The 19,610-nt window shown below is 35.6% G+C and overlaps 1 pseudogene; it reads right to left on the bottom strand.

The window, feature by feature from the left end:
* Nucleotides 1–17,400: 17,400 nt before the first annotated feature.
* On the bottom strand, nucleotides 17,401–18,024 carry LOC149152881 (uncharacterized; annotated as a pseudogene).
* Between the last annotated feature and the right edge of the window lie 1,586 nt (nucleotides 18,025–19,610).

The raw sequence follows: 19,610 nt of genomic DNA, 5'->3' as shown, positions 1-19,610 counted from the left end.
AAGTTGCTTCAACCTTCAATTTTTTATACTCATCATCCAACTCAATATATTGCTTCCTCATTCAAATTTCAATATTCATTCCATCTTCTAGCTGAGTTTTCAAATCTGAAATTTCTTCTTTGCATGCACACTCATTTTCATCAAACATTTGCAGCAACATCCACTGATCTTTATTTTCAGTCATGAGTCTTTGAATCTCTGCTTTTAGTGTCATTATCTTTGATTGTTCATCATCCTTGCTATCAATCTCTTCTTGTTGATCCTCAATATTGATGCTCGATCTATCACTACTATCGCTATCACCTTCAACTTCTTCTTGTGAGGAGGCTTGATTTGTCACTACAATAAGAGTAGAATCCATTGCATTTTTCTCCATATTTGAAATCTACAATTTTCCTCCAAGATACAAACTTTGAAACTTGTCCAACATCTCTTTTGCAGTCTCATAGTGTCTCACATACATGCTATTGGATTTTGAAATACTATGCAAAATAATCTTTTTTAGCCAAATCATTAAATTCATATTTAACTACATACTCTACTGATAGAAAAATATTTTCATCAACAGATATAAAATATGAATCCAATTCATCATCCAAGTTACAAATTTACCTACATGAAGTACTAGAACTCCTTATTGATCCATTTCAAAAAAATTGCATAATTCTGCCAAAAACTCAAAGATCCACTCTCCAGCGATCAAGCTGCAACTGAGAGCCCTTCTCTAATACCAATTGTTGGAAACTAGATCACTACTAAGAAGGGGGTTGGGGGGTGAATCGGTAGTGATGGCACTTTATATTTTTCTTCAAATTATTAATCATTTAAACCATGCACAAACTAAACACAAAAGCAGAGATCAAGGCATCAAATATAAACATGAAACCATGAAAGAAATCAACACAATGGACACAAATATTTCTGGTGAAAAACCCTCTTCAGGGAAAAAAAATCACCTGTTGTTGTTATGTTGCTCAAATATTCTATTGTGTCAAGAAAATTCTTTACATAGATTTATAACTAGATACTACAAATGGAGACTCTTTCTCATGTGTATCTACCTACTACCATTTGCTGAAGTCCACCACGATCAACGATCCTCGCCTGATTACTCCTGAACTATCAATCGACTCTACAAACTCCGATCTACTGGAAGCCACAATGACCAACGGGCCTCACCCATTTTCTTCTGAATTATCCAACCACCATTGGATTGAGAAAACTGCTCACCTATATTGATTTCACCGGAGTCCTCCAACTCCACTTCTCTATGTGGTTCTTGTTTCATACATTTTCAAACTAGAAACAATAACTATTCAACATGAACATTACAACAACGTATCATTAAGGAACATAATTAAAAACTAAATCCACACCACAAACTACAACACAATTTCTCCACACGCTGCATAAAATAATATGATCACTGCATTAGCTAAAACACACTCTGCAATCAAATACTATTTAATCTCCTCACTCATCATACAAAATGTTGGCTCAAACATACTCTACTATCTGTTGCAATACCTACAAACTTCTTTAGAAAAACTACATCATACAACTCTAACATCTTGCACACAATCCTCTAAACTCACACTCGCTCAACACACCAAGAGAATCAACCATACTATCGTTGAGCTTTCTCCAATATATGGATGAACTAAGGTGCTAAACTCAATAATTACCAAGAACTATTGAGCTCCACAAACTTTGTTCATATGCTTGATTTGATTTTGATTCAGCTCATTGACTTGATCAAGCCACTAACTCAACTTAAATTTTGGTATTTTCAACTTTAACTAACTTCTAGAGGTCCCATTACCTTTTTCGACCATATACTAAAAAGTTATGATCAAGAACATTGCCACAATACCAAAATTAGCTGAGTTGCATGAGGAATGCGGAGAAATTTTCGTGAAAAAGCTTAATCGCACGCACAACACTGGATAAACTCGACTGTAACTCTTTAGTTGCATGCAAAGGCTTGTCTCCCAGCAACTGGAAAATTTCAGTTGCTCTCATGACCCATCATCCATGTGACTGGGGCAGAGGATGGAAGAAAACCATCTTTCCTCAACTCAGAACCTGCCCAAACTTCTTAGAAACCTTCATCAAGTCTTGAACACACCTCCAAGCATATGTGACAAGTCTACAACTAATGACATAGGCCGAGAACCTCTGCAACAAGTCAATGACATGTATACCCACGTCTTCCAAACTCCTCATCAAACCAACACTTCCATCTCCTCAAGCAACAATAACAACCTTTTCAAACACCTCCAACACCTATAGCAGCATCTCCAACACCTATAACAACAACATCAAGTCATCCAACTACCTCCAACACCTATAGAGGAACCTCCAATACATGCAACACCATCAACACATGTAGCAGAAACTCCAATGTTTCCAACACATGTAGAATCATATTTAACATTCATAGAAGAAATCCAACCACCTGCAACAACAACATATTCAACCAACACAAAATGTCCTGAATCCACCTCTACTCAGCCTCCAAATCGCCTCCACTAGTCATGCCACAAGTATGTTGACATCAATTCCAACCAACAAGACCAACAAGCCAACCACTCATCACACATCATGAGGACCACTAATCATCATCAAGTAGACATAAGGCATATGATGAACAACATCAAGACCATGTTGGCATCAATGCCAACACTACATTGCCAACAATGCATAGGTCATATCAGAGGGGGTATATGGTGATTGAGAAGATTAAAAAAGAACCTGAAAAGGAACAACCTAGTTTGAGTGTCGTGAACCATTCATAGTCCTTGTTCAAGTTAGAAGAAAATTTCGACATCAAGAGATATCAAGGTGAGATAGATGCTATGAAGTTAAATAATTGGTTGTAGTATTTAGAAGTTTATTTTAGTGTTCACCATATATAGGAAAGAAAATAATTTTGTTTTCTCATTTGGAAATAGAGGGTCATGCCATGACCTGATGGGAATTCAACACAGAAACCCTCAGGTTAGAGAGAGATCCTATAGTGACTATTATAGATATGCCTCAAAAATATATGAAATGATGCCAATATACCCAATAACTATAAATAATCACCAAAAATAACAAGATCTAAATATAGATAGAAATGCTTCTTTATTGATCAAAACCCTTAAGGTAGGGTAACACCATACATTCACTCCTTAAGGAAGGAGATCACTCCACAAGCCATATGCTTGTCCATACAATATTCCTTGACATCTCTTAGTGGGGAGTCTCTAGCCTCTATATAGGCCTCATACATACAATACCATGGGTCATTACCATGGTTCCCTCAATACCATCTATCTAATACAATGGGCTTATTACATTATTGCTAACTACTTGTCGTATCTTACATGATATGGGTTAACCACTTTATTTATTACTATGTCCCATCTCATTATTACATTATTCCCTTGGGTACCTCCCTCTGTACCCCATACTATCCCCTCTAGGTATACTACATTCCACCCCCCTTAAACATGTTTCATCCCCGAAACATAAGAAGAACACATATAATAAGATTTACTCAAAAGAGTAGTCCACTGGTACCATGCACATGCATCTAGCCATCCAAGAGAAAGGTGAACCCTCGCTTTAGTTGGTGCCTCGCTCGCTTGATATGGAAGTTGATCATGATGGCTCTTCTGTGTTGTTGTAGTAGGTGGATCATCGCCCCTCTCTATTTGTCATGCAGGGGTTGTTGTCCTTGTTGCTGATTTGTTGCCATATTGTAGGTTTTTGTCTCATTGGGTGATGTGGGTGGTGATATGCTGAATCTTTAATTGATGGAATATATTTCTTGAATTCCTATACTATTGGTGCATGAGTGGTGTCTGGTGCTTTTTTTGATACCTGATTTGATGTTTGTGTTTGGTTGTCGACCATCAAAGGCTCATCATTTGATGTGTTAGTGTCATTAGAGCTTTGTGCTTCTGCCTCCATAGCCTCTGCTTCATCCTCTTTGGACTCTACCTGTTTATTGATGGAAATATCATGTAATGTAATTTTCTTCTTTTTATATCAGAGCTTCAAGAATTTCTTCTGCACATTAATATTGATAGTACCAACAGATTCCATCCAAGAGTATCCCAAAACAACATCCAAATTAGCCATATCTAAAGCATAAAAATTAGAATGCAATACATACTTATCCATAGAAATCTTCAGATCTTTAAAAAATTGCACCTGCTCATTATTAACCTGTGTGTGCTCCATTTGTTTAGCTGGAATTTGCAATCTTTTTGCCAAATTAACATTTATAAAATTTTGTTTGCAACTAAGATCTATAGACACAATGATCTTCTCCTTATGAATACATCCATGAACCTGTAGTAAGGATATACCAGTACAAAATAACCCTTTACATGTCCCATTCCCATGTTTTCTAGCATGAGACCATTTGTCCACAAGGAGTTTTTCAAATTCTTCATCTGAAAATTCGAACTGCTGGGTGCCAAGTGAGTACCACCATATGGCAGCCTCTTCTTTCAAATTAAGCCATAGGAAACTTCTCCAAGATTTCTGATGGTTTTTCTTAAGATTTTTTATGAATTCTTCAATAGTAGGACCATTATCTTTCCCTGTAAAAAATTGCTTGCTAGAAGCCATGAAAAGGGTTTTGAAAAAAAATCACTTACTTAGCAAAAATTTAAAGTGGCCACCGCTCAGTCAATATTGCTCAGAATCCCTATTATGACCTGTTGTCAAAAATGGAACAACCATTCTGCATCTTCCCATGTGATAGAAATCCCGATCTAGGCACTGGAATTTCAAATTCGCGCTACAACTATCCCGTTGTCACAAAAAATTTCTAAAAAAAGCGTTGATTTTAAATCAACGATATCTCCCTCATCTGGACTCCGATTCGACCGATTGTTTTTTTGAAATTGGGGATTTTTTCACAAAAAACCCATATCTGCAATTATATTCTGCAAAATTTTCACCAGAACATACATATCTGATCTGAAAACGTGTCGCCCCAAAAAATGTCTGCAACACAGCTGATTTTTAAATCAGCGATATCTCCCTCATCCGAACTCCAATTTGGCTGATTGTTTTTTTCAAATTGGGTAATTTTTCACAAAGAACCCAGATATACAATTAGATTCTACAAATTTTGCACTAGAATTTACATATCTGATCTGCAAACTCGCCACCCAAAAATTTCTGCAAAAAATAATAATAATAAAATATCTCTCCGCTTGCCCAAGAAAGTGCTCCGATTCCACTTGTTATAGATATGCCTCATAAATATATGAAATGATTCCAATATACCCAATAACTGTAAATAATCACCAAAAATAAGAAGATCTGAATATAGATAGAAATGCTTCTTTATTTATCAAAACCCTTAAGGTAGGGTAACACTATACGTTCACTCCTTAAGGAAGGAGAACACTCCACAAGCCATATTCTTGTCCATACAATATTCCTTGACATCTATTAATGGGGAGTCTCTAGCCTCTATATAGGCCTCATACATACAATACCATGGGTCATTACCATGATTCCCTCAATACCATCTATCTAATACAATGGGCTTATTACATTATTTCTAACTACTTATGGTCCCTTACATGATACGAGTTAACCACTTTATTTATTACTATGGCCCATCTCATTATTACATTATTCCCTTGGGTACTTGCCTCTGTACCCCATACTATCCTCCCTAGGTATACTAGAGTGACTAAGTGGGAGAATTTAAAAACTCTCATAAAGTCACATTTTAAACCTATCGAGTATATAATGGACTAGTGGATCATGTCGCATTAATTAAAGTAGAGTTAGGGGAAATCTATGTAGGAGTACACCACATAATTTAAAAGGATGGTTATAATTCTTGGCATCTCCCTAAAGAACCCAAATATAATTCTCATGTATCTCGAGGATCTACATACCCATCTGTGGAAGCAAGTGATGTTATTTAAATGAAAATGGTGGGTGTGGCTTGTATGCATCCATAATATCTGGAGAACATAGTGAAGGTTTTCTTGTACAAAAATTGCCTGCAAAGGAATTCTTAAAAAAAAATAGAAAATATACAATGGTGAGAACAAAAAATACACATAGTTTTTTCTCCTAGAACCCAAAACTAGGAAAACCAGATTGATTTTTCATTATATTCATTTCAATGTTATAATACATTATATACATGTCAAATCATTCAAAAAACCCCAATCTATCAACTTTGTATTAGAACGTAATCATAAATCCGTTGGCCGAATCTATAAAATACCATGGGCAAAACCACGGGGGTTCACTCACCATCCTTGGGTTCTCGGGGGTTCACTCGCAACAACAAAAAAAAAATACTAGTGCAAAGATCGCAACAACCATTACAACCACTATAACATTGGTGGCCATACAAAGGAAAAGTGTTGGAATTTGCATCTAGAGATCAAATCGAAAAATGTAATGAAAGATGCTAAGAAGAAAAATATCATGATCACTGATTCAAACAACTAAGTGGAAAACATCTTGGATATTGATGATAATATTGTTTTTACATTCATGTAAAATGGGGTGAATCTAAGTAGCCTTCAACAAACAAGAAGAGAAGAAAATTACCTAACCATTCCATATAAAGATACAAGTCAAGAAGATGAAAATTGATGCTATGTTCGAATCAAGATCATAGGCGAATCTCATAGCAACAAAATTGGTCAAGAAATTGGTATTGGAGACTCATGACCATCCTAGAACATATCAACAAGGAGGGAGAGATAAAAGTAACCAAATTTTCTATCAGTGTTGACTTTATTGATGAAGTAGAAATAGATGTAGTTCCACTAGATGTATGTGGTGTTGTGTTTGTGAGTCCTTATTTGTACATGTAGGATGTTATTCTTATGTATAGAGTCAACCGATACTACCTCATAAAGGATGAAAAATTCTTCACCATCAATGCACACAAGGGAAAGTTGAATATATCACTAGTAAGTTCCAACCTAGCCAAAAGTTGATCCTTTCTAGCAAGAATATATTTTTTTTTTTTTTAAGAGAAAATCATTCTATAGAAGAGTTCATGAGAGATAAGTCATCCCTAGAGGGGTTCACTAAGGAACATAAATAAATAAATAAATAATAATAATAATAATAATAAATAAATAAATGAATACTAGAAAAGTTTCTATAGGCATATAGAGGTGCGTTCTAGGAACTTGAAGGGCCACCAACCAAGGGGGAAGTGGAGCACGAGATCCAACCTTTGTTGGACATTCTGTTGCCAAGCATTGGGCTGTATAGAAAATCTATTATAGAGGAAAATGAGGTGAAGAAGAAATTGTAGCAACTGCATGAATAAGGTGTCATTCAACCAAGAACCTCACCATGTGGGTCACTCATCATCATTGTGCCAAATAAGGACAATACATGGCATTAAACAAAATTACACTCAATTACATCTGCCCTAGCCTAGGATAGATGATTTGTTGGATCAATTGCAACAAACCAAATACTTCACCAAGTTGGACTTAAATTTAGGATATCACCAAGTTGGAATTAAATTCAAAATAAGGCAAGGCTTATATGAGTGCTTAGTGATTCTATTGGCCCATGCAATGTGCCAAATATGTTTATGAGGTTAATGAATGATATAATGCACCATTTTACATATTCATTTGTTATTTTTTATTTGGATTAGATATTGGTATATGATGCTACCTGGGAGGAGCACATATCACATTTGATGTGCTAGAGACATTATAGAAGCACCGACTACTGGAAAATCTCAAGAAGTGTGAGTTTGCACAACACTGTTTGGTGTATCTGGGATATGTAATAGGGGGGGAGAGATGAATATAGAATGTACCAAGATGGAGGACATCATGAAGTTGTTTGTGCCTACTAATATTTCTGAGGTTATGAGTTTCATTGGGTCAACACAACACCTGATAAAATTCATAGCCTCATTTTCAGTAGTAGTAACACCACTCCACACCATAAAAACGAGTGGCAAGAGGTTCCAATGGGGAAAGGGTTAGTAGAGGGCCCTTGAGGAGTTAACGAATAAGATAAGTCAAGCACTAGTTCTGGCATTACCAAACTCACAATAGCCTTTCAAAGTGTAGACATATTTGAGTGGGTATGTTATGGGAGTGGTCTTGATGCAGGGAGGAAACATTGTATGCTACCATTATTAAGTATTTAATGGGGTGGTTCTCAACTACTCTACCTATGACAAGGACCTTTATTCCCTAGTGCAAGTTGTGGAGAATTGGAAACACTACCTAATAGGAATGGAGATAGCAATCCACACATATCACCAACCAATATAGTAATTCCAGGCCCATAGTAAGCTATACCATACTAGGCTTTACAATTGGATGGGGTTTTTATAACAATTTCATTTAGTGAACAAGTACAATAAGGGTAGCACACATAACTTGGTCAAAATGCTTTAAAGGCCACCCACATCAAACAAAACTTTGAGAACTCTTATGCACATGGATACTTTCACCCATGATGCATAAAGAGAGGATTACATAGAGGATGAGGACTTCAAAGATGTGTTTAAGTAGTTACAAAGGCAAATTCATGTGCATGATGGTGACAACACAATTTAATACCATTTCTAGAATGGGTTACTCTACAAGTTAGATAATTTATGTGTTCCTAAAAGTGAGTGACTTCCGTTGATCATAGAGGCTCACACCTCCAAGGTTGTATGAAATTTCGGTGGAGGGAAGGTAGTGGCCAACTTGCACAGCTATGGTGCATTGGCCCAGGATGCAAGAAGAGGTAGCCAACTTCATAAGAGGGTGCACACTTTTTTGTACCAACAAACCTAGCAATAGGATATAAGGTCTATATCATCCCTTACTTGTACCCACCCATCCTTGGGAAAGCATTTCTAAGGACTTCATGGGAGGTTTACCAATGAATAGGGAGGGAAATGACTATGTGTTCATGGTAGTTGGCAAGTTCAACAAGATGTGTGTTCTAATGCCCTATAAAAGAACCGTAGATGGGAAAGAAGCAACATATTTTTTATTTTTTTTTTGTATAGGTCTGGGTGCACTTTGGGATACCAAGAATCATCATTTCAAATAGGGAAAAAATATTTCCAGTGCATTTTGGACTACATTGTGGGAGAAGATGGACACGAATTTAAAGAGGTCTACAACATTCCATCCACAAACATATGGACAAATACAATTGTTCAACATGAATTTGGTGCAACTTTTGAGGGTTACAATCAAAATAATCTAAAGAATTTGGATGAAAATATGGTAAATATATGACACACTTATAACAAAGCAATTCAAACTTCTACTGGTAAGTCTCAATTTGAAATTACTTTTGGATATTTTCCACCTTCACCTTTGGATATTTCATATGGAAAAGAAGGAGTGAGGGAGGGTCTTAAAAGGGATGCCTTAAGGGTATAAAAAATTACTAAGAAGATCCAAAAAATGCACCTATAGGTACAAAAGCTATTATAAAAGTCACGGGAAAAAAACAAGGCTAGGGATGATCAACACATAAAAAGAAGTCATTCAAGGTGGGAGATAAAGTATGGTTATAGTTGAACAAGGAGAGGCTTTAGGATCTCGGTATGAAAATCAAGGCTCTGTGATATGACCCTTTTATATACTAGAGAAGGTGGGGGACAATGCTTGTAGATTTGGTCTAACCCCCATACATGCACATGTATTCAATGGTGAATATAGAAAATTGGAAACTCTATGAACTTTCCATGCTAGATCAGGAAGAGGAATAAGTATCACCTTCTATAGAGGATTTGACACTAAATGGTCAAGAATAATTGACAAAGGATACAATACATGAGTATCATGACCTTTGGAACATTTTTTTGAGTAGCACGACCAAGGCTAAATGGTACACTTGAGAGAAGGTGGAGGAAAGAGTCCCTCACCTCATGCAGTAGAAGCTTTTAGGAACCAAAAACCTTTCAAAATGGGGAGGTATAATTTGGATTGGATCATTATATTATTTTTCATACATATTGATGCTTTAAGTGTGTAATATATGAAGGAATAATCTCATAGGACTCATTTTACTAGTGGGTTCCAAATTGGAAAATTAGGGTCTGAAACCTTCTGGAATCAATTTGAGGCATTGAATGACATTTTGTTGGGGAAAACAATTTATATTAAGTGCCACATTCCCTATAACTATTCTAGACATACATACCTTTTTAATCGCACAAGAATTTCCTCAATCATATTCCATTTGCAAAAGTTATGCCACCCAGAATTTTACATTCCTTTTTTTATCACCATGATTCGAGAAGATGTCACATTAGCTCCCATTATTCATGGTAAATGGGATATCCATGTGATAATGATGAATAATACTCTAGAATAGTCCATATTATAACTCTAATTAAGATTTTAAGGATCCAAACTTAACCACTAGTAGATTGTTGGGTTGTGTTATAACCATACCACTAGGATATAAAGGGGCTCCATTCTATTTGAGTGCATTTTTATCCACATATGAATAGAGTAGCTAAGAGTGAATAGATAAAATTATACCAGAGAGAGTATGTGTACTATATCATCCCATGGGAGACAAGTGTGACTCCATTCTACTTGCATTCATTTCCATTGAAACAAAGAGAGAGCAAAGAAACCTCACCTTCTAGCTAGATTTCCTCCCAAAAGGGTTTCCTAGGTCATATCTTATGTTTTTGTGGTTTGTCACTAGGAAAATTCATAAATATGGTAAATAAGGGAATTACAATAAGAATTGAAATCCAAAATTGTTGAGAGAGAAAAGGGATATGATGATATTTCTTCTATGGAAGGGAAATTCTCCTCGAAAGAAGGAGGGAATGCGTACTTGGATTATACAAGTACACATGCAGATCATGATGGATGATTAATTTAATCAGATGCCTCTTTTCATGTAAAACCCCACAAGGAATGGTTTTTTGAATATGAAAGGTATGATGCAGGTGATGTTTTCCTAGGAGTTGACTCGATGACTAGAATTACAAGAAAAAATATAGTCAAGTTGATACTTGAGGATGGAATGACAAGAACACTCCCTGGTGTTCTACATATTCCATGTTTGTCTAGAAACTTGATATATGTAATAAAAATGAGTGATGAAGGTGTAAATACTATGTTTGAAGATAAACATGCTAGATGGTTCAAGGAGCATTTGTGTTACTAAGGGAAGTTAAGACTGGAACCTAAGCCACCTGACACATGGATTAGAGATTGAACAGATACGCGGATTCGAGTGTCAGATACAGACACATTGACCCCCCAGAATAGGACATGTTCGGATACATTATATATAATTTTATTTATATATATATATATATATTAAAAATTAGATATTTCTTACACAAATTCTCATTCATGATACAAATTCATTGATTTCAAACATAAATCTTCATTTAGATGTAAGTTTTATTGTTTACAAAGTAACATTAGGCATAGTACATACAAAAGTCAAATATAATTGTTACATAAATGATAAATAATAATACACATTCAATTCATCAATGATCCAATAGGAGAGAGACAAGATAGTAAGATAAAGATACTGACAACTGTAGTTTTCTCATTAAGACATCAAAATCAAAATGTGTTACATAGGTAGTGCAATGCCAATGGCAAATAGAAATGGAAAATACATAAACAACTACAAGTATACAAGCCTCAAGGTAGTAGGTAACTCATGACTCATGAGTCATCAATTCTTGTAGTCATCATCAAAATCAACATCATTGTCCTCATCATCATGGTCACCATTTCTCTCCTCTGCTGCATCCTCCTCCCCTATATCCAAAGTTATTTTTGCATCTGTTGGTGTGGAGGATGACCCCTCTACAATATCACTATCATCAAATGTGACAAGATCTAGCACTGAATCATTGAGATCCATGTTGGCCAATGCCAACTCAACACTGTTGCCCAGACCCATATCATCAGGAAATAGATCCCACATATTTGTATTTCCCTTCAACCACTCATCCCTTTGCTCGTAACTAAGATGAAGGTTGGTGTGCACATACACCACTGTCTTTGCCTTGGACTACTCAAGCCTTCTCTTCTTGACACTATACAAATTCCCATATGTGCTCCAATTCCTCTCACAACAAGACTCGGATGAAGTCACCTGAGAGAGAATTCTCATGGCTAACTCTTATAGAGGAGGGCTTGTTTCCCCATGATTTTCCCACCAAGAATAGGGCTTCTTAGCCCCTCTATCTCTAATGAGATCATATCCTACTAATCGACCAGTGCCAGTGGAAAACTATGCAAAGGCATCCTCCACCTCATCAAGGGATGCTCTATCCTTAAAAACCCACCTGAATTCATCTTTCCTCCCCTGTGAGATTTCACAATCCATGTGAGGATGGAATCTGTGGGAAGGTCCATCATTCAGCCACTCATGGTTATAGTATTTTGGGCTCAATGAGTGAGCCAAACAATGTAAAGGTGTGCAATTATTGTCCCATATGTTGACAAGAATATCATGTATAGTAGTGAAGGAGGCCTCTGGTGATGTCTCATACTCAGGGCACTCACTCTGTAAAATAATGCTCCTCACAGACTCAATCATGGAATCCCATCCCTCATAAACCTCTCCTAGGATGGGTTGGTTTGTATCTGCAAACCGAAGCAAAGAAATGATAGGGTCCATGATCTAAATAAGTAGATCTACCCTCTCCCACCAAGCATCATCTAACACTATGTCATTCACTCTTTTAGAGGCTACTTGATCTATCTTTCTCCAAAAAGACCAAATCTCTGAAATAAACATGGCCCCAATAGCGGTCTTGACTTCCCTCAACCTATTCAACATGATGAATGAAGAGGAAAACCATGTATCTGCAATCTTCAACAATGATAGATTGTTGTACTCCTTCTAGATAGTGAGGGCATTTGTATGATTTTGTACAAAGTTACGGATATGTCGTGCATCCACAATAATGTTACCAATCCAAATCACATCAGAAGCAATGTATTTCAGTGCTAAGTTCAATGAATCGACAATGCAAGGTATCCAAAACACTTGTGGATATTTAGCTTCCACAATCATGCCAGCAGCCTTGCAAACAGGTGCATTATCTGTAATGATTTACACACAAGAATCAACACCTGAATCTTCAATAAATTTAATAAACAACTCACCCATATATTGTGCATCCTTGTATTGTCCAAGTGCATCCACTGCTTTCAAGAAAATTGGACCATTCAAGGAAGACGCCATGAAGTTGATAAGTGGGTGTCATGCTGGATTTGTCCATCCATCAGAAACAATGCTAACCCCAAATGTTGGCCATGATGCTTTAATAGGCTCAAGCATTTTTTCCACCTCTTTTTTCTCCTTCGTCAACAATGTGGTTCTAAGCTTCTCTGATCCAAGAGGCACTTACCCTGATGGATCCCCTTGAGTTAGAGCTCGACACATCTCAATAAATAGAGGTGAGCATGCAACATTAAAGGATATGAAGTTTTGATAGAAAAAAAAGGCAATTGTGAGATCAAGCTCTTCCTGTTTCTCCTTCTGAAAAATCTTGTCCATTGGACCAAGTGAAATTGCCTTTATTTTTGCTACTTGTCCCTCACTAGAACTCTCAAATGGGAATTTGTTGCTGCCTTGAATGATGAACCCTTAATAATGGAAAGGGTTCATCATTCTTGCCTTTTTTTTTTTTTTTTTTTTTTTTTTTTTTTTTTTTTCAGCCACATTTTCCATACCAACATTGGACTCTCTTTCCATTTCTTTCCTCTTTGTTAAAGGCATCTTTGTATAAGCTCCAAACCCACAACCTGGTAAAGCCAACAAATGACCTTTCACACGGAAATATGTGCTCTTGAATGTATTGTGGAAATAACTGCATTCCAACTCATATTTCCTCCTCCCTTCACCTTGATGGGTGGTCGTTTCTCTCTTGTGATATATTTGCACAAGGGATATTTTTCAATGTTACATTGACAAGGAAGTCTTCCCTCAACATTACTTGCAATAGAGGGAATACTTGTAGCAGACTCTAATGAACTTGGGGGAGGAGGGGCATCTCCAATGGGGACATTCTTCCCCTTCCTTTCCCCTTCCCTGATTCCCTTGATTGAGCCTTGAATGTTGTAAAAGAATAAACCAAAAATGCACAAATTTGTAAAAGAAATGCATATGCAAACTGTTGTAATAAAAATGAAAAAAAAATAGAGAAAAAATGCACTTACCTGTTGCTTGAATCTCCTTGAAAATGCTCCTACACCCTTTTCTCCTCACTCCAAAACATTCACAACAAAATAGACAAGTGAAAGTGAAAAAAAAAACAACAAACTTGCCTTTTAATGCCACACAGGTCACTTTTTTCAGATTTGTGTTTGAAAATCGGGACACAATCCACATTTGATTGTTTCCCAAGTGGACACGACGTGTCCTAATTTTTGAACACAAATCGTGTCCAATTCAATGGATTCGCGACACATCAACCCTGGGGAACGAATCTAGTTCTTAGACTGGAACTTGTACAAGTTGATGGGAATCAATATCAATGTTGGGTGTAACAATTCCATTTTTCCTAAGGGTGATAATGAAGAGGAAAAAAGCCCTAAGGAAAATATAATCCTATGGAATCAAATATTGGAGCATATTGGAGAGAAAGGCCTTCAAGTATTATAGGGTAAAGGAGTGGTTGAAGGTATGTCTAATTACAATTTAGATCTTGATTTATATAAACATTATATTTATGATAAATGGAATCAAGTAAGATTTCATTTATAGAAGCAAAGAGAAATTTAGTGTTATTACACAGTGATGTGTTTGGACCTATACCTATTCCATCATTAGGTAAATCTATGTAATATGTTTCATTCATTGTTGATTTCTTTAAGAAAAAATGGCTTTATTTCCTTTGTAAGAAATATGATGTCTTTGATAAATATAAATAATTTAATGGTCTTGTGAAGAATTAGATAGAGAAGAAAATTAAGGTGTTTAGGATAGATAATGGTGGAGAATTCTATGGAATTAATTTTGAGGAATTCTATAATAAGTGTGGTATAGCAAGGTAGAAGAATATTCCATACACATCTTGATAGAATGGGTTTGCAGAAAGGATGAATAGGGAATTGATGGAAATTGAAAGGACCATTCTCAATGTTTCCTAGTTATGATAGGAATTTTGGGTAAAGGTAGTGGATATCGCATGTCACTTGGTAAATCAATTACCCTCATCAACATTGGTTGAAATGACTTTGTACAATACATGGAATAGTAAGAAACCCTCTCTTAAACATCTCAAATTTCTTGCTTGGGATGCTTATGTACATGTTTGAAAGGATAAGAGAAAAATTGAAAATAAAGTTAAAAAGTGTATCTTTTATGGTTATAAAGATGGTATAAAAGTTTACAATATTTAAAACTGATAAACTAAAAAGTTTGTTTACATACAAGATGTTGTCTTTAGAGAGGTCAAAGATGTTTCCAAATAGGAAGTCATGCCAAGGGGAAAATAACCAAATGTAGTAGAGTTTGATTTGTAGGATGAAGAATCCGACTCAATAGAGGAACATGATTAAGAATGAGAAGAAACTCATACTCTAGTATTGAGGAGATTGGTTCTAGAAAGAAGGAAACCAAGAAGGTATACTCCATATAATTTTTATCTAGATTTTCTTTATTTATTATTAACAATGGTCTCAAAACTATTAGGGAGGTAGTGGACTCATATGATTGTAATCTTTAGAATAAAGTTATGGCTAAATAAATAAAAACCCTAGATAAGAATGAGGCTTGGGATTGATCCAGATATTGGGGGCTAAGATCTAAGAACCATGAATGATGAGAGAAGAGGAGGGAAGAATGTAAATTTTCCAATAACCTAATCATGAAAAAATATTGAAAAAAAAAAATGCACTAAATACATCCAATATGTGAAGGGAAATATAACCATTTAAGATAACTATTTACTAAATGAGATAAAATTTTGATCATTACATCATGGTCAACCAAATTTTCCTTTTACAAAGTGAGACCCATTATTTATAACCTTCTTGATTTACAATACAATAGGTAAATACCATGGGTGGATGCCAATTTCCATTCAGATCAATCCTCCTCCCTTAGGAAGCAATGGTCCCCATTCATGAATTTCCCTCCTGAGAATATTTTTTTGAATACAAGCCAATGAAGAGAAGGGTTTGTGTGGTTGACACATAACCATGGGTTTTTGGATGACCCAAAACCTAGTGTTGTTGAAGATACAAGTTTTTTTAGGTTTAACCATAACCATGGGTTTGCAGATGACCCATAACCACGATGAACGAAGGTCCAAGGACAAAGGTACCTTGTAATTCTTGTCAGCCAATTATGATACTAACAATGTATGACCTAACAAATGGACTTTGATGGCAAGGGTTTTGTGTGGTTGACCCATAACCGTGGGTTTGCAGGTGACCCATAACCATGATGATCGAGGCTCTAAGGATAAGTATACCCTGTAATTCTTATGGGCCAGCTATGATACTAATAATGATTTGCCTAAAAATGGACCTCAAAATAATTCACTTGTTGGTCTGTAAAGGTATGGTAGAAATTTGGTGGCTTATCAGGTGTCTTACATTTGTAAATTCTCACTATCTAATGAGATGTTGTAAATGATTCCTCCAAGTACTCAAATTTCACATTTTTCAGTCTTGTGGTTGTGAGTTAATAGTCCCACCACGACATTACTTTGGCATCAGGAGGGGTATTTTGTCGCACCTAGAAATATTCTTCAATATAGTTACAAATGATAGCCCTATCACCATATGCACCCATCACTGCTAAAAAGGAAGAATACAAAGCTCCAACATGCCCTTGGATTGTAAACAAATAATACATCAAGAAGTATGATGCATGAAGAATCATTACTAAACGCCTCACTGCAATCCTTGAAGTAACACTTGTCACAAGCTTGGAATTTTTGGTTGTTGAGGGAGACTTTGGAGATGCATCAAAATAAAAGTATTTTGTACACATTACTGAGCTTAAAATAGGTTCTACAAGCCCTTATTGAAACCATTGATGAAGTTAACAATCCATTGTTGTTGATTCCATATCATCTCTATAGATAGTTTTGAAGTTAGAGGCCAATGCTCTATAATTTGGATTTTGTGAAACATCTCCAAGAAATTTAGTGTCAATGTCAACATGCCCATCTTTTTTGCCTCTAGGTTGTGATGCTCTCGAGGCTTCATGGATGGCAGTTGAAATTTGCATAATTCCATCTAAAGAAATTCTATCTTCTTATTTGAATTTATACCTTATTGTCTCAAATAGATGTTGCACATAAATTTGTATATCCACAAAGACATATAAGCATGGGATACTTATACAATCAACTTTTTTTAAACAAATAATACCATAGTGAATGAGAAAATCATCCTTAAATGTTGTAATTGATTAATTGTCAACACAACATGATCCAATAGACACTATTTTTTTGGGAAGAATGAGCCATGAAACAATATTTTCTCCACCTCCTTTAACCTGGTAAGAAAACCATAATGCAAAATCTCCTCCCTCCTCAACCAATTCACCAAAAATATATAAGAAAAATAAGTTGTTGGAAAGGTGGCTCCAATTAACATGACAAAATGTTGTTATAATGAACTAGTACTAGTTTGGAAAGTTGTGATAAATATAGAGACATTTGATTAGCATAAACTATAACCAATGATTTGCCATAAATATTTCAATGTTGTTAAGTAAAAGCCAAAATATTGCATTGAAAAATATTCACCAGAGATGTCAATTTATCATGTTCCAACTGAGATATCATGTCTAAAGTTCTCCTGTGGGGTCAAAGTTGGATCATGTTTGAAGCAGAATCATTTTGTTCGACCACAACTGAATAGGGATAGTATGTACCTGGAAGACTTGCAACAATGGCTTTGGTGTAAGCAAGCCCCTAGTGGTATAATTCCTGTATGACCAACTGCTCCATAGGCATGGTAGATTTAAGGAATTTGCAACCAATGTGGTGTGATAACTTGATGCATTCAAAATCTTAAGTGGGGACTACATTATTATCACTTCTCAGTAAAAATTGTGTTGCTAGTCCAAGCGACTAAATAAAACACAGATTCTTCTATCCATTAGGATTTAAATGGTATATAAAGAATTTATACTTATTTCTTGGTAGAGAATCCACAGGAAGTTGCGTAACTATTTTGGAATATTTTTCAGAAACCCTTAGAGAGCACGAACCCAAAATATTTGTGACATCATTTTATACACAATCTGCATGTGTATTATTGTGAATGGGTTAAACGTGATACAACTCAACCAATTATCTATGACAAAGAACAAAGAGGAATATAGCACATGCTTGTGCTATTGTCGAGGCTACATATGATAATGGAAATTTTCTTGTAATGTTTCTGGTCTAATAAGATCTGAGAACTTCCACTAGACACTCTTAAAATGTTGATTTCCATGGAGTCATAACCCGTTATGATACCACCAATACAGATCTTTGGGGCTAAGATCTAAGAACCATGAATGTTGATAGAAGAGGATTAAAAAATGTAAATCTTCCAAGAAACTAATATGTGAAAGGAAAGATAACCTGTTAGAATAACCATTTATTAAATGAGATAAACTTTTGATCATTACATTGTGGTCAACCAATCTGTCCTTTTACAAAGTGAGGCCCTTTATTTATAGCCTTTTTGAGTTATAATACCATGGGTGGATGCCATTTTCCATTTGGATAGGGATCTAATTGAATTTCTATCTAGAAGAAGTCATAAATCTTAATTAGTAGCAAATTGTTATTCCTAGGAAGAGGGAATTGGGTTTGGTGAATTATTTTCTCATAATGCTAAGTTAACTTCTATTATAATTCTTTTTTATTGTTGTTGCTTTTGATGTTGAAGTAGAATAAATGGATGCAAAGAGAACATTCCTACATGGGGATTCAGAAGAAGAAATATACATGAAACAAATAGAAGGTTTTGTGGTGAAATGAAAGAAAGAGTTGGATTTCAAGCTACAAAGGTACTTACATGGGTTAAAGAAATCTCCAAGGATGTGGTGTAAAAAATTGGATACTCATATATTGGGACTTGGATTCAAACAGAGAAATATTTGTCATTATTTGTATTTCAAATTAATTTGTGATCATTTTATATGTGGTGTTATATGTGGATGATATTTTGTTGATTGAAAACAAAAAGGAAATCATCATGGATGACAAAATTTTGTTGTCCTTTAAATTTGACATGAAAGATCTGTTAGAAAAGCATAAAGGCAGTAAAGATTTTCTTGTTCTTGATAATTACTTGTGATGTGTATTATTATTATGATTCTTTATATCTTATTTCTTTTGTTCATCAAGAAATTACCAAAAGTAGTAGCACATAAAACAATAGACACAAGATGTAGGCACATGCCAGGGAAAACGCCCCCTCGGGGGGAAAACCCAGTCAAGATAATTATTCCTTTCAATAATATTCTTTGAGACTCTTCACCCTAGACTAAGAAAACACCTTCTCTCCACACCAAGTTAGCCTCCTAGAATTTTGACCTATTTCCAGCAACTTTGACGAGGGAAACAACTCACAACAACTGGTAGCTTCCAGCAACAATGAAACTTAGGAGACTTCGTT

The sequence above is a fragment of the Pinus tabuliformis genome, chromosome 9, assembly GCF_031772625.1.
Source record: "Pinus tabuliformis cultivar Carrire ecotype Pingquan chromosome 9, CPIR1, whole genome shotgun sequence".
Classification (NCBI taxonomy): Eukaryota; Viridiplantae; Streptophyta; class Pinopsida; order Pinales; family Pinaceae; genus Pinus; species Pinus tabuliformis.
The sequence above is the reverse complement of the archived record's forward strand: the minus strand, read 5'-3'. Positions and strand labels throughout refer to the sequence as shown.